A 13,541-nucleotide genomic window follows, 5' to 3' on the forward strand; every position below is an offset into this window, starting at 1 on the left:
TCCCTCCCCTGTTAACCAGTTAACCAGCTCCCTCCCCTGTTAACCAGTTAACCAGCTCCCTCCCCTGTTAACCAGTTAACCAGCTCCCTCCCCTGTTAACCAGTTAACCAGCTCCCTCCCCTGTTAACCAGTTAACCAGCTCCCTACCCCGTTAACCAGTTAACCAGCTCCCTCCCCAGTTAACCAGCTTCCCCTGTGATGCACAGGTTGACCCATCTCTACGTTGGCTACTATGGATAATGACCAACAGGTCATTATCCATTACGTATACATATATAGAAGGACACACACCGTTGTCATTCGATTAGTTGCTCCATTAACCTCCTGAATGCCAACTTATTGGTTAATGTTGTGATGCTCCATGGCTGACAGTGATTCTGTCTCTGTGTCTATGTGCATGTATGCATGCATGCATGTGAGAATATTTGTGTGTGTGTCTGTGTGTGAGTGCACATGAGAGTTTGTGTGTGAGCCACCTCTCTTAGTTAATCTCCAAATAACACTTTCCTACCCCCCTCTGATATCCACCTCTCCCCTAGCCCCTTCCCTAGCCTCTCTCCTAGCCCCTCTCCTAGCCTCTCTCCTAGCCCCTTCCCTAGCCTCTCTCCTATCCTCTCTCCTAGCCCTTCTCCTAGCCCCTCTCCTAGCCCTTCTCCTAGCCCCTCTCCTAGCCCCTCTCCTAGCCCTTCTCCTAGCCTCTCTCCCAGCCCCTCTCCTAGCCCCTCTCCTAGCCCCTTCCCTAGCCTCTCTCCTAGCCCCTCTCCTAGCCCCTCTCCTAGCCCCTTCCCTAGCCTCTCTCCTAGCCTCTCTCCTAGCCCTTCTCCTAGCCTCTCTCCCAGCCCCTCTCCTAGCCCCTCTCCTAGCCCCTTCCCTAGCCCCTCTCCTAGCCCTTCTCCTAGCCCCTCTCCTAGCCCCTCTCCTAGCCTCTCTCCTAGCCTCTCTCCTAGCCTCTCTCCTAGCCCCTCTCCTAGCCCTTCTCCTAACCTCTCTCCTAGCCCCTCTCCTAGCCCCTCTCCTAGCCCCTCTGCTGATAGCCTGCCAGGCTAGTGCTCCATCCCGTTGGGTCTTCGAGTCCATTAAGACCATCAGCCCACACACACAGACACGTGCACGACCATAAGCACACGCACATACGCAGTGGGGTCCCTAACATTCGTCCCCAAGCACTCTCTCTTCTCAAGATGCACAGGCTTTCAGAAAGACCTTTCATTGTGCTTCTAATACCAGTAGTGGCAGAACAGACCCCCTGCAGTGTTCAGCTCTCATCTGAAGACCTCCATCTTTCATCTGTACTCCTACACAGGTGCCATTGAAGCACTCAGCCAATGTGTATATACACTCTATTCTACGTTATGCATTCATTATGTGTGTTCCCATAGAGAATGCATTGGATCATATCTATTAGATAAACATGATAATCATCTTTAAAGCTGTTGACTTGGAGGAAACACATACCCACAGGAATATATCAAATATGTTTGAAGATGGAATTAATAGCTTTTTTTGATCCAATCACAAATGTAAACTTTTTGATGACTTTAGTCATAAATTCATTATTTTAGTTTTTGTCATTGTTTTTGGTCAAACTGTAATCTGTGGTCATTGGTCACAGAGACATCACAGAGACCCTCTGTATGGACATGTGTGTCACATATGGAAGTAGGAGGGGTTAAATGCAACACACAAAGTTTGTGTGTGTGTGTGTGTGTGTTCTGTGAACATCCATCAATAAGTGATCAATGTGTGTGTCTCTGCTCAGTGAGGCTAAAAGAGACTCACCAGTCCCCCAAAAGGTGATGGAGGAGGGGGCTTCCGGCAAGTGTTTGTAGATGTTAAACCGTTTATTAACACTGCATTCAATAAGCCAAGAAGTTTTTACTGACACTGGCTCTTGTTAGGGTAAGCCATAAACACACACACACACACACACACACACACACACACACACACACACACACACACACACACACACACACACACACACACACACACACACAGATGCATGTACTCAGGTAACCTGTGTTAGTCTGCTGATTGAGTGTCGGATTACAACTCACTCATTTTCATTGAATTACCCAGCCGGACTATCAGGGCACAGCCTGTTAGTAACCATAGGAACAAAAACTCTGGCGTAATCAGAGCTATAATTGCATCACAATAAAGGCCAAAGCCTCAATCAGTGATGGGAATAAACAGAGCGACCCATATATATATATATATATATATATATATATATATATATATATAAAATATAGAATATAATATAGATAGATATATAATATAGAATTAACATTATATATATTTAATAATTCATAATGATATATATATATATCATTATGAATTATTAAATATATATAATGTTAATTCTATATTATATATATATAATTCTATATTATTATATACATATATAGGTATATGAGATAATAATGTTAATGTTGAATTATTGTTGTAGATTCATGTATTTTCAAAGAGTAATCTATTTTAACAATTTGTTTAACAATTTGACTTGATTCATGCTGGCACCTCTTACATCAGAGATGTGACTGTATTAAAACGTAACTATATTTAACCTGTTACCTTAAATTAAAAAAAAATGCACAAACGTCACTGTCCAAGCAGTAACTATGATTGGCTGTGGGCTAGAAGGCAAAGCCAGGCCAACCACCGCCACATAGGAAGTCAACATTTCTGCATGACATCACATCCACTGGCCTGAGGGCCGTTAGGAATCACATGATCACACCTGATCATGTGTGAAGATATCCCAGAGATGGCCAGCTGTAGAGGGGGACGGGTAGTGGGGGAAGATAGACATACAGCTAGACTTAGATACAAAAAGAGTATATTTCAGCCATTGGTAAACAGTTATGTCTCCTGCCGTGATTGAACCTAGTAGGAAAGTAGCAGGGAACTCCCATTGATTTAAAACAGAGACTCTGATCATATCAGAATAAGCCTAATTCATCCTCTCTCACACACACACACACACACACACACACACACACACACACACACACACACACACTCAGCAGAAGGCTGTGCTAGTTTAGAAGTGGACTCCATCTGTTGAGGACTCTATACTTATGCAACCAAAATATGAATCCAAACACACACACACACACACACACACACACACACACACCCACTCACTCACTCACTTAGCTGGTCTGGATCTGGGAGATGTCCAGACAATCTAGTATTTTTACACAATGCATGAACACTGCTGGTTCCCAGAACACACAGACAGTCTGTGTGTTAGTTGGACATCTCCCAGATCCAGACCAGCTAAGTGAGTGAGTGAGTGAGTGTGTGTGTGTGTGTGTGTGTGTGTGTGTTTGTGTATTTACATGCGCTCGTGCATGTGTGCGTCTGGCATGCATTAGCATGTGTGTTTGTGTGTGTGAGTGTGTGAAATAAATAGAGTGACACTGTGTTTTTGCTATAATTCTCATGGCTGGCAACACAAGAAATAAAAACTCCAAGGCAACCTTTATTTCCCAACTGTAGATGATGTAGGATAAAGAGCTCCCCACGTGCCCTGCAGCATGGCACAGTTGACCTGACTAGATGACAGACACCATCTTCCTCACTTCAGAACCTGAGTCAGCTTCTATGTTTCCTGCTGGAAAGATCAGACTGTAGACGCCCCCCCCCCCCACACACACACACACACACACGTGCTAGTGCATGCAAAGACGCACACAATCACACACACGCACACATGCACAAGCGCATATAAACAAGACCACACACACACATTCCATTCTGTTATTATTTATCCTCACATGCTCCATGTCCAAGTCCTTCCATAACCCTCTCTCCCCCCCTCCCTCTGTCTCTTACTCTCTCCTTTCTCTTATTCTCTCTCTCGCTCCCTCTCCCTCTCTCTTTCTTTCTCTCTCACTTTCCCTCCCTCCCATCTTCCTTCCCTCCCTCCCTCCTATTCTCTGTCTCTGTCTCTCCCTTCCATCACTTCAATCTCATCTGACTGACGGGCCCTCTGGCTGTCTATCCAGGGGTTGACATAACGTTCTTGTGTGGGTGTTTGGTGTGTGTGTGTGTGTGTGTGTGTGTGTGTGTGTGTGTGGGTCCAGTCTGCGTGCGGCGGTTCCGCTGCTGTGACGTGGACACGGCGGAGGGCCTGGGTCTGGTCTGGTGGAGGCTGAGGAAGACCTGCTACCACATCGTTGAGCACAGCTGGTTTGAGTCCTTCATCATCTTCATGATCCTGCTCAGCTCAGGGGCTCTGGTCAGAACACACTCCTCTCTCTGTCTCCCTCTCCCTCTCTCCATCTCCGTCCCCCCCTCCCTTTCTCTGGACTTCGCTCTCTTTTCTTTTGTCGGCTGTTTTGTGCTTGTTTTTTTTTTTTGCCTCATTGTGAAGAGCAGTAAAGTCTGAATTAGAGCTGTCACTCAGAAAATCGGCACCATTAAATGTTTCAAATCGTAATATGCATAGTGGCATTTTCTTTTATTGGCAAAAAGCATACAAATACAGTACTTCAAAGGTACTGTTGAAAGAACAAGTTAAAACGGAAACGGTAACAAATAAAGCAATTTTATCGTGAAAATGAGAATGATGAAATTATATGTAATAAAAATTATTAGTTATTCAAGCTCTTACCAACGATTTGCACAAATCTTGGTTCCATTTCAATTTGTTCTGTGTTTTTACCCTACAATGTAATCCATGACGTTTATACATGTTTAACATTGACACCCATTTCCTCCTCATCAATGTGCTCGTTGGGCTCCAGGTACTCTGTGCCTGGAGTCCTGCAGTCAGTGGATTCTCTCATGTCCAGTAGCCAACAGCATGTGACTTGTGTTTCTATTTTAATGTTGAATGTGTGAAATGTTTCCTGTCAGCGATACAGCCCTGAAACCTGAAGCCATTTTGGTTGTGCTGTTCTGTGAGCAGTGTCACGGTCCTCATAAAACCACATGATGAGAGAACACACCAGAGCGTCATTGTGTGCTAGAAGTCTCTGCTACTGACTAAAATAAAGATCAGACTTTATTAATCTAAGGGGGAAGACCATGAATCACCTCTAACTCCACTGACACTCGATATTGAGTAATGACAATAACGAGGCATGTATAGAAAGAATATTTCATATAATATAGAACTGTCAAGAAATCAGAAATGTTTAAGTTCACATTTTGCATTCTAGTACTCCTATCATAGAGATGTGACATGTTTGGGTGGGGCTGAGGGGTGGGGCATGTCCTCATCCTGCGTCTTGTCTTATTGACGTATTGTTGTGGTGTCGTATTGTCGTATTGTCGTAATGTCGTCTTGCCTTATTGTCGTATTGGCGTCTTGTCTTATTGTCATTTTGTCTTATGGTTGTCTTGTCTTATTGTCATATTGTCGTCTTGTCTTATTGTCTTATTGTCGTCTTGTCGTATTGTCGTCTTGTCTTATTGTCTTATTGTCGTCTTGTCTTATTGTCGTCTTGTCGTATTGTCGTCTTGTCTTATTGTCGTCTTGTCTTATTGTCTTATTGTCGTCTTGTCGTATTGTCGTCTTGTCGTATTGTCGTCTTGTCTTATTGTCGTCTTGTCTTATTGTCTTATTGCCTTATTGTCTTATTGTCGTCTTCTCCTGTACTGTGACCTAAAGTCCTGTCTCACGCCCCTCAGGCCTTTGAGGACATCTACATCGAGCAGAGGAAAGTGATCAAGGTGATCCTGGAGTACGCTGACAAAATCTTCACCTACATCTTCATCCTGGAGATGCTACTGAAGTGGATCGCCTACGGTTTCAAGAAGTACTTCACCAACTACTGGTGCTGGCTGGACTTCCTCATCGTGGACGTGAGTCTCAGCCTTAGCCTTTAGAGAAGGCTTTTCGTTTTCCTTCTTCACTTCCTCCTGTACAAAATGGCCGTTCTCCTCTACGATCTGATTGGTCGGCGCAGTGGGGAAGCATATGTGTATTGGATGCTATGACCTCACCCAGTCCTCAGACATTGAAGCAAAGGCACAGACAGATAGACATGTGCAGAGATGAAGAACAGATCTGATCTATTTAAACGTCTGCTACGCTAGTTGTTGTCTTCAAGACAAAGTGTAGCAATGCCTGATCGGCTTCGGGGACAAGTGTGGTCGAGAGAGGCAGACAGATAGAGAGACAAAGAGAGAGAGAGAGAGAGACAAAGACAGAGAGACAGAGAGAGAGACAAGGAGTGCGAGACAAAGAGAGCCTTTGGCCAAGCAGTGCCTTTTCGACCTCTATCTTCAACACACAAATTCATACACAACTACAGACATTCATACACGTACAAAAAATACTAATATATACACTGGAAATTTACGTGCTGTATCAGCATCTGTCTCTCTCTCTCTCTCTCGTCTCCCTCATATCTCTCTCTCTCTCTCAAATATCTCTCTATCTCTCTCCCTCATCTCTCTCTCTCTTTCCATCATCTCTATCTCTAGCTCGCCTCCTCCTCTCTCTCTCTCTATTGCTCTCCCTCTACTCCTACTCTCTACACTCTATATCATCTCTCTCTCTCTCTCCCTCTGCTACTCTCTCTATCATCTCTCTCTCTCCCTCTTTCCCTCATCTCTATAATCTCTATCTCTAGCTTGCCTCCTCCTCTCTCTCTCCCTCCCTCTCTCTCTCCATCTATCTCCATCCCTCCCTCATCTCTCTCTCTTTCCCGCATCTCTATCTCTAGCTTGCCTCCTCTCTCTCTCTCCCTCTACTCCTACTCTCTCTATCCTCCCTCTCTCTCTCTCCCTCTTTCTCTCTCTCTTTCCCTCAGCTCTATCATCTCTATCTCTAGCTCACCTCCTCCTCTCTCTCTCTCTCTATTGCTCTCCCTCTACCCCAACTCTCTCTCTCTCTCTCCCTTCCTCTACTACTCTCTCTCTCTCTCCCTTATCTCTCTCCAATGTTGGAGGACCACGTTTGTCTGCAAAGGAGCGCTTCGTCTTCTTTTGAACATGCTGACTGCTCAGCTTGCTCTGAGGGGTCTCTGACCAGGGGGTCTCTGACCAGGGGGTCTCTGACCAGGGGGTCTCTGACCCAGCCTTGCCTGGTCCCTGTAGACCTCAGCGATAGGCCTGCTGGCCCCGGCCCTGGGTCTGGACCACATCCTATCCATGCGGGTTCTCAGGACCCTACGGGCCCTCCCCCCCTCTCCGCACCGTGTCCCGCTTCGCTGGTATCAGGGTAAGACCCTGCCGGACCACACTGGACCCCTCCAGGGGCTAGGGTTATGGATTGATGGGGTAGTTATTAGTTAGTTATTAGTTAGTAAGTTAGTTATTAGTTTGTTAGTTTGTTATTAGTTATTAGGTACTAGTGAGTTAGTTAGTTGATTAGTTTGTTATTATTATTAGTTATTGGTAGTAATTATTTTTCTTAGTTTTAAGACACATGGGCCTGATGTTGAGAGAAAATGGATGGATGATGAAAGGATGATGAATGGAGATGGATGGAATGATGAATTTATGATAAATGAATGATGAATGAATGATGGATGGATAGATGATGGATAGATTATCATCAGACCCACGTGCTAAAAGCTATGCTATTGTCTTTCCCACTTTCGTCTGCTGGGTGTTTTCCTTGGCACATAATTCAGGTTTTCTCCTCCACAGCAAAACTCTTTCTAATTGATAATGCCATTGATTTCCTTCCTGCAGGTAATACTGTACAGTTTCCAAAACGTTTGTGTTCAGTGCTTCCTTTAGTGGATGATGGACTTTTTCTCCACAGGTTACTTGACTCTTCCATACCTAATACAGTCCAGGCTACCAGTGGTCTCCTGGAGAAGCTCCATGCTAGTTAACACCTTTTCCCTCTCAACACAAAGACTGCCTTGGCCTGGTGCATTGCTAACACATAACGCCAGGCCTAGCCTCAGATAGCATACCAAATAACACTCTTTGTCTCTCTCTCTCTCTCTCTCTCTCTCTCTCTCTCTCTCTCTCTCTCTCTCTCTAGGTGTCCTTGGTCAGTCTGGTAGCTAACACACTGGGCTACTCAGACTTTGCTGCCATCAAATCCTTACGAACCCTGCGGGCCCTGAGGCCTCTCAGAGCTCTGTCCAGATTTGAAGGCATGAGGGTAAGCATCAGTATTAAAGAAACTAACCCAGAGCCTAACACCTTACCCCCCACTACTGCCAAACCCAGAGCTTAAGAACCTACCCCCAACTACTGCCTAACCCGGAGCCTCAAACCTTAACCCCAACTACTGCCTCACCCTGAGCCTCAAACCTTAACCCCCACTACTGCCTCACCCTGAGCCTCAAACCTTAACCCCCACTACTGCCTCACCCTGAGCCTCAAACCTTAACCCCCCACTAATGCCTAACCAAGAGCCTCACACTTTCACCCCCAACTACTGCCTAACCCGGAGCCTCACACCTTAACCCCCAGTCCTGCTGAATGAGGTCTCTAGATATAGGAACCCCCCTGTGGAAGCTTGGTTTATACTTTGGTTCACATCTTAGAGATTTCCAATAGTCAAAGCATTAGACTTTACTTTGAATTCCAAAGAAAGTCAGTCCATTAATTACAAGTCAAAACGACTTTTGTTCAAAAATGTAATAGTGAGGATAGTTTTTCAGGTGTGCTTTTAAAGAAATGTCTCTAATTTACTGTGCTCTATTTTTTCATGAATCAAATAGTACATTATGTTAGTATTACACAGTATTGCCTGTATTTAACGACAAATAAACACCCTGTCTCGTAACGCTAGCGTTAACACATTTGCGCACTATTTGTGGTTGAGGCCATTGTTAGGTTGAGTAACAAATGACACAAGTCAACTGCTCAGCGTGTTTCTGATGAAGGGGCTCATGTATGTCATACCCATTCAGCAGTTCTGCTTCTCCTGTCAGTGTTTTCATGGTAACTGCTCACTCCATTCCTAGCATTGGTCACCATATCCCATAACACTGTTATTATATAGATGCCCTTTGAAAGAAGTGCAGTTTTTATTTCCAAACACAATTAATCACAAAGATAATTGCTAGCGCTATGCTAACAATCAGGTTCAGAATCAATAGAAGCCCATACATGTCACACAATCATCATGGTTATGATGATTATGATGATTCTTTATGCTAACAAATTTTGTATAGCAAAATGTTAACACAATTTAATTTATAGCATTGAAATATTCTACTTTGAAAACAAGGTTGTCTGAGTTTATTCGTCTTGAATTCACCTCTTCAATTATGGAATTTCAAGTTGCACCATTTCAAAAAGACAATTTTAAATAAAAATAAAAATGTGCACTAATTCAGATACAAAGATTCAAGTTACAGATATTCAAAATACGATATTCATTACTCATATTCAAGTGGTCAAAATACAGACAGAAAATTTCAAGCCATAAAAATTCTAACTGAAGTAACAGATGGGACAGCCCTAAGCAATCGAGACAGAATATAGAGAGAGATTTAACAAGCTCTGGATCTACTGCAGTCCGAGCATGGTTCACACCTAATGCCTCACTTATGTGTTTTCTGGTCTCCACTTAAATTCACAGCTACAGTCCAGTTTGTTTACACTGTTTTTCAAACACTCTTGCATATTTAATGCTTATTCTCTAATCAGTCATGAGGCGTTCCACAAAAAGGCTAGACAAAATGGCCTGTCCTAAAGGGTACTTCAGTTTGAATTTTTATGGCTTTGAATTTCTGGTCTAAATATTGTATTTTGAATATCTGCAACTTGAGTTTTTGTGTGTGAATTGGTGAACATTGAAATTGTATTTTCAAATGGTTCAGCTTGAAATGCCATGTATGAATTTCAAAGAGGTAAATTCAAAATGAATATATTGAGATGATCTTGGTTTCAAAGTATAATAGTTCAATGTAATGAATTCAATGGTGTTTACATATACAAAATGCAGTGGCTTTTAAAATTTTAAACATTATGGCAGGGATTTGCCTCCAAAACCTTGAAAACAAATCAAATGATACCGTGATAACGTGTATATCTGCAATCACCTCCAAAATATGTTCATTAGGACAATAGTTAATGTGCAATGCTGTTGCCATGTTTTCAGTGATGGAAAGTCACTGGTTCAGAAAGTAAGAAAGAAAAATCCCTCCAGGTTGTTGCAGCAACCAATGCAGTGATCTGTCTGATTTCATGCCAATATATGTACCTAATTTTAGAGAATCAGGTGGTTGGCCCGAAATAGCAGGGTGGATTACATCAACCTGCAATTTTCCACCTCTGCATTTTTGTAACAGCAGGCCAATACTTTTACCCAGTATGGTGGCCCTCTATTGATTCAACAATGCTTCCCAGTGGTGGTTTCTAATGGAATCATACCATCCAGTTCAGTATTCCATCAAAGCTTCTACTGGTTTTCTGTTGCTGAAGAGCTGCAGGAACTCCATCCAAATGAATCCAACCTGCACAAATCTTATTTTCTCTCTGTTTTAACATCTCTTCTATTTTTATTGGATTGTTTCATCATCAATCTGCGAGGAAGGTGAAACAGTTCAATTGGTCGACATTCCATGGCATTATTCAGAATCATTTTGCCCAATGATTTATTGATTAAAATGGTTGTATGTTTAGAGGGGCTGTTTCCACATCTTACTGCTAAATGTAACAACCAACTGACACACTGTCCACCCTCCTCTCACTGACCTATGATAAACTGTCAGTATTATCAACAGTTTGTGTTCTCTACACTATATACTGTTCTATATTCTCTCTTCTCTGTGCTTCCTTTATATCTTTGCTTTTATCTGGCCTTTTTGTGGAAAGCCTTCAGTCCATGTCAGTCAGTGGCCAATGAGCAGGGAATACACCCTGACCAATTGATTGGCCATTCAATTCCATTGGTTCAAAATCTTCCAAACCTTTTCTGTCCTTGTGTCAAACCAATCCAGCTTGTGATATGTTTGAAAAATAGTGTAAACAAACTGGACTGCAGCTGTGAATTTAAGTGGAGACCAGACAACACATAAGTGAGGCATTAGATGTGAACCATGCTCGGACTGCAGTAGATCCAGAGCTCGCTAAATCTCTAGAGGAGATAATGAAATCAGTTCTCACTATGGGAACTATTCTCCTCTCTCCTCTTTTCTTCCTCCCTCTCTTCTCTATTCTAATCTTCTGTCCTTTCTTTTTATCCTCTCCTGTCTCCTGCTCCTCCATCATTATTTATCTGGCTAATAAGATCCTCTTGCTCTTCCTCCTCCTGCTCCTCCTCTTCTCCCTGCTCCTCCTCTTCCTCTTCTCCCCGCTCCTCCTCCTCCTCCCCCTGCTCCTCCTCATCCTCCTCCACCTCCTCCTCCTCCCCCTCCTCCTCATTATTTATCTGGCTAATAAGATCCTCTTGCTCTTCCTCCTCCTGCTCCTCCTCTTCTCCCTGCTCCTCCTCTTCCTCTTCTCCCCGCTCCTCCTCCTCCTCCCCCTGCTCCTCCTCATCCTCCTCCACCTCCTCCTCCTCCCCCTCCTCCTCATTATTTATCTGGCTAATAAGATCAGGCATCCTGCCATTCTACAATCTCTCTGCGCCCAGCGCCACGACGCAGCGCTCACTCAGCAGTGCGGCATTCTGGGTAGCATTGGTGCATTATGGGTACACTGGGGAACTCTGAATGGATGATAACTTTGTAGGAACGGCGGTGGCGGTGTGGGTGTGTGAGTGTTACACACAGCTAGTAGTAGCTCTCCCTCTCTCTTTCTCTCTCCCTGTTGCTGTTTGTCTTTGTGTGTGTCTCTCACCCATTCTCACTTTTTCTCTGTGGGTATTGGTCTTTCTCTCTATATATATATGTCTCTCTATCTCTCTCTCCCTCTGTTTCTCTCTATGTGGCTCTATGTCTCTCTCTTTGTCTCTCTCTCTCTTTCTCTCTCTGTCTCGCCATCTCTCTCTCTCTCTCTGTCTGTCTCTCTCTATATCTCTGTCTCCCCACTTGTCACACACTCTCTCTCTCTATATATGTCTCTCTATCTTTCTTGTCCCTCTGTTTCTCGCTATGTGGCTCTATGTCTCTCTCTTTGTCTCTCTCTCTCTTTCTCTCTCTGTCTCGCCATCTCTCTCTCTCTCTCTATGTCTTTCTCTCTATCTGTCTCTCTCTATATCTCTCTGGCTTCTCTCTGTCTCTCTCTCTCTTGTCACACTGTGTAATGGAGATGAGGAGTGTTTGTCTGTGATGTATGGGCCCAGCATGTCCTCTGAGGGGTTCTGAGTGGGAAATGGAATTACGACACTGGGACGACACTAATGAACATTTAGAGTCCAGACTCCCGGCCCAGGGATCTTATTGGCCAGATTTCACCAGCATGCCAAAACTAGGTACTGGCAATTAGTGACTGCTCTTTTGTTGCGTTATTGCATTAGACAAAAATGGGTTTTGTGTGTGTGTGTGTGTGTGTGTGGCAGGAGGGAAGGGCGTGTGATTATGTCATGAAATGTATCATCATTGAATGTTGTTGAAGGTGTATGTGTATGTATACCTGTGTGTGTTTGTTTGTCTTTAATGATGTGTATGTATACCTGTGAGTGTGTGTGTGTGTGTGTCCCTGTGGGTGTGGGTGAGTTTGTGAGAATGTTTACCTGTGTGTGTCTGCATGTGTGTGTATGTTTATGTGTTTGTATACCTGTGTGCGCGTGTGTCTATATGTGTGTGTTTACCTGTGTGTGTGTGTGTGTGTTTACCTGTCTGTGTGTGTGTGTGTGTGTGTTTAACTGGGTGTGTGTATGTTTACCTGTGTGTGTGTGTGTGTTTGTATAATTACCTGTGTGCATGTGTGTGTGTGTATGTTTAACTGGGTGTGTGTGTATGTTTACATGTGTGTGTGTGTGTATTTGTGTGAGTGTGCGTGTATGTTTACATGTGTGTGTGTATGTGTGTGTATGTTTACCTGCGTGTGTGTGTGTGTATGTGTTGTGTAAACCTGTGTCTGTGCGTGTGTGTGTGTGTGTGTGTGTTTAGCTGTGTGTGTGTGTGTGTGTGTGTGTGTATGTGTGTTGTGGTAACCCGGCTCCGTAGTGCCCCGCCAATCAGCACATGTCTCTGATGCGTTAAGCCGGTGCGTTAAAGGAAAAACGGAAAATCAAGGTCTGGGATCTGTGAGCCTCGGTGGATTCTCCGGTCCTCTCTCATACGCTGTCCTGGTCACTGGTCACGGCGGACCTCCCGGGTGGTACGTCTTTCTCGGGTGGTACGTCTTTCTGGTATTGGTTTGTCCGGGGAGGGACTCTCGGTCCACTCCAATCTCCTGCACTGGAACCATACATCCTCGTGTCAGACAGAGTATCAGTTCTCCTTTTATGCTCCTCACTCCTCCTTCCTCCAGCGCCCTCTGGGGGAAATGGGTGGTAGACCCCCTCTACCATCTGCCCCCTGGGCTTCCAGGGCCGCTGTGCTGGGTTGCCACACTCCTCCACCCTTGGATGCAGCCTAGGGGCACCTCTGACTTCCCAGAGACACGCGCCCCGACAGGGCGTTGGCGTGCTCCCGCCCTGGTCGGTGGTCCACCTTGAATCTGTAATCCTGCATGGCCAGAAACCATCTAGTTACCCTGGCGTTGGTATCTTTGGC

At 44.4% G+C, this 13,541-nt stretch overlaps 1 pseudogene across 1 annotated transcript in view; it reads left to right on the plus strand.

Moving 5' to 3' along the window:
* The window catches only part of LOC311366855 (sodium channel protein type 5 subunit alpha-like), a 139,672-nt pseudogene that overhangs the window by 111,599 nt on the left and 14,532 nt on the right, over positions 1-13,541 (plus strand). The window contains exons 22-25 of the transcript in view: positions 4,095-4,249; positions 5,647-5,820; positions 7,060-7,183; positions 7,961-8,083. The product of the transcript in view is annotated as a sodium channel protein type 5 subunit alpha-like (transcript). The remainder of the gene's footprint in view (positions 1-4,094; positions 4,250-5,646; positions 5,821-7,059; positions 7,184-7,960; positions 8,084-13,541) is intronic.

This window comes from Micromesistius poutassou, assembly GCF_964030765.1.
Source record: "Micromesistius poutassou genome assembly, chromosome: 21".
NCBI classification, from domain to species: Eukaryota; Metazoa; Chordata; class Actinopteri; order Gadiformes; family Gadidae; genus Micromesistius; species Micromesistius poutassou.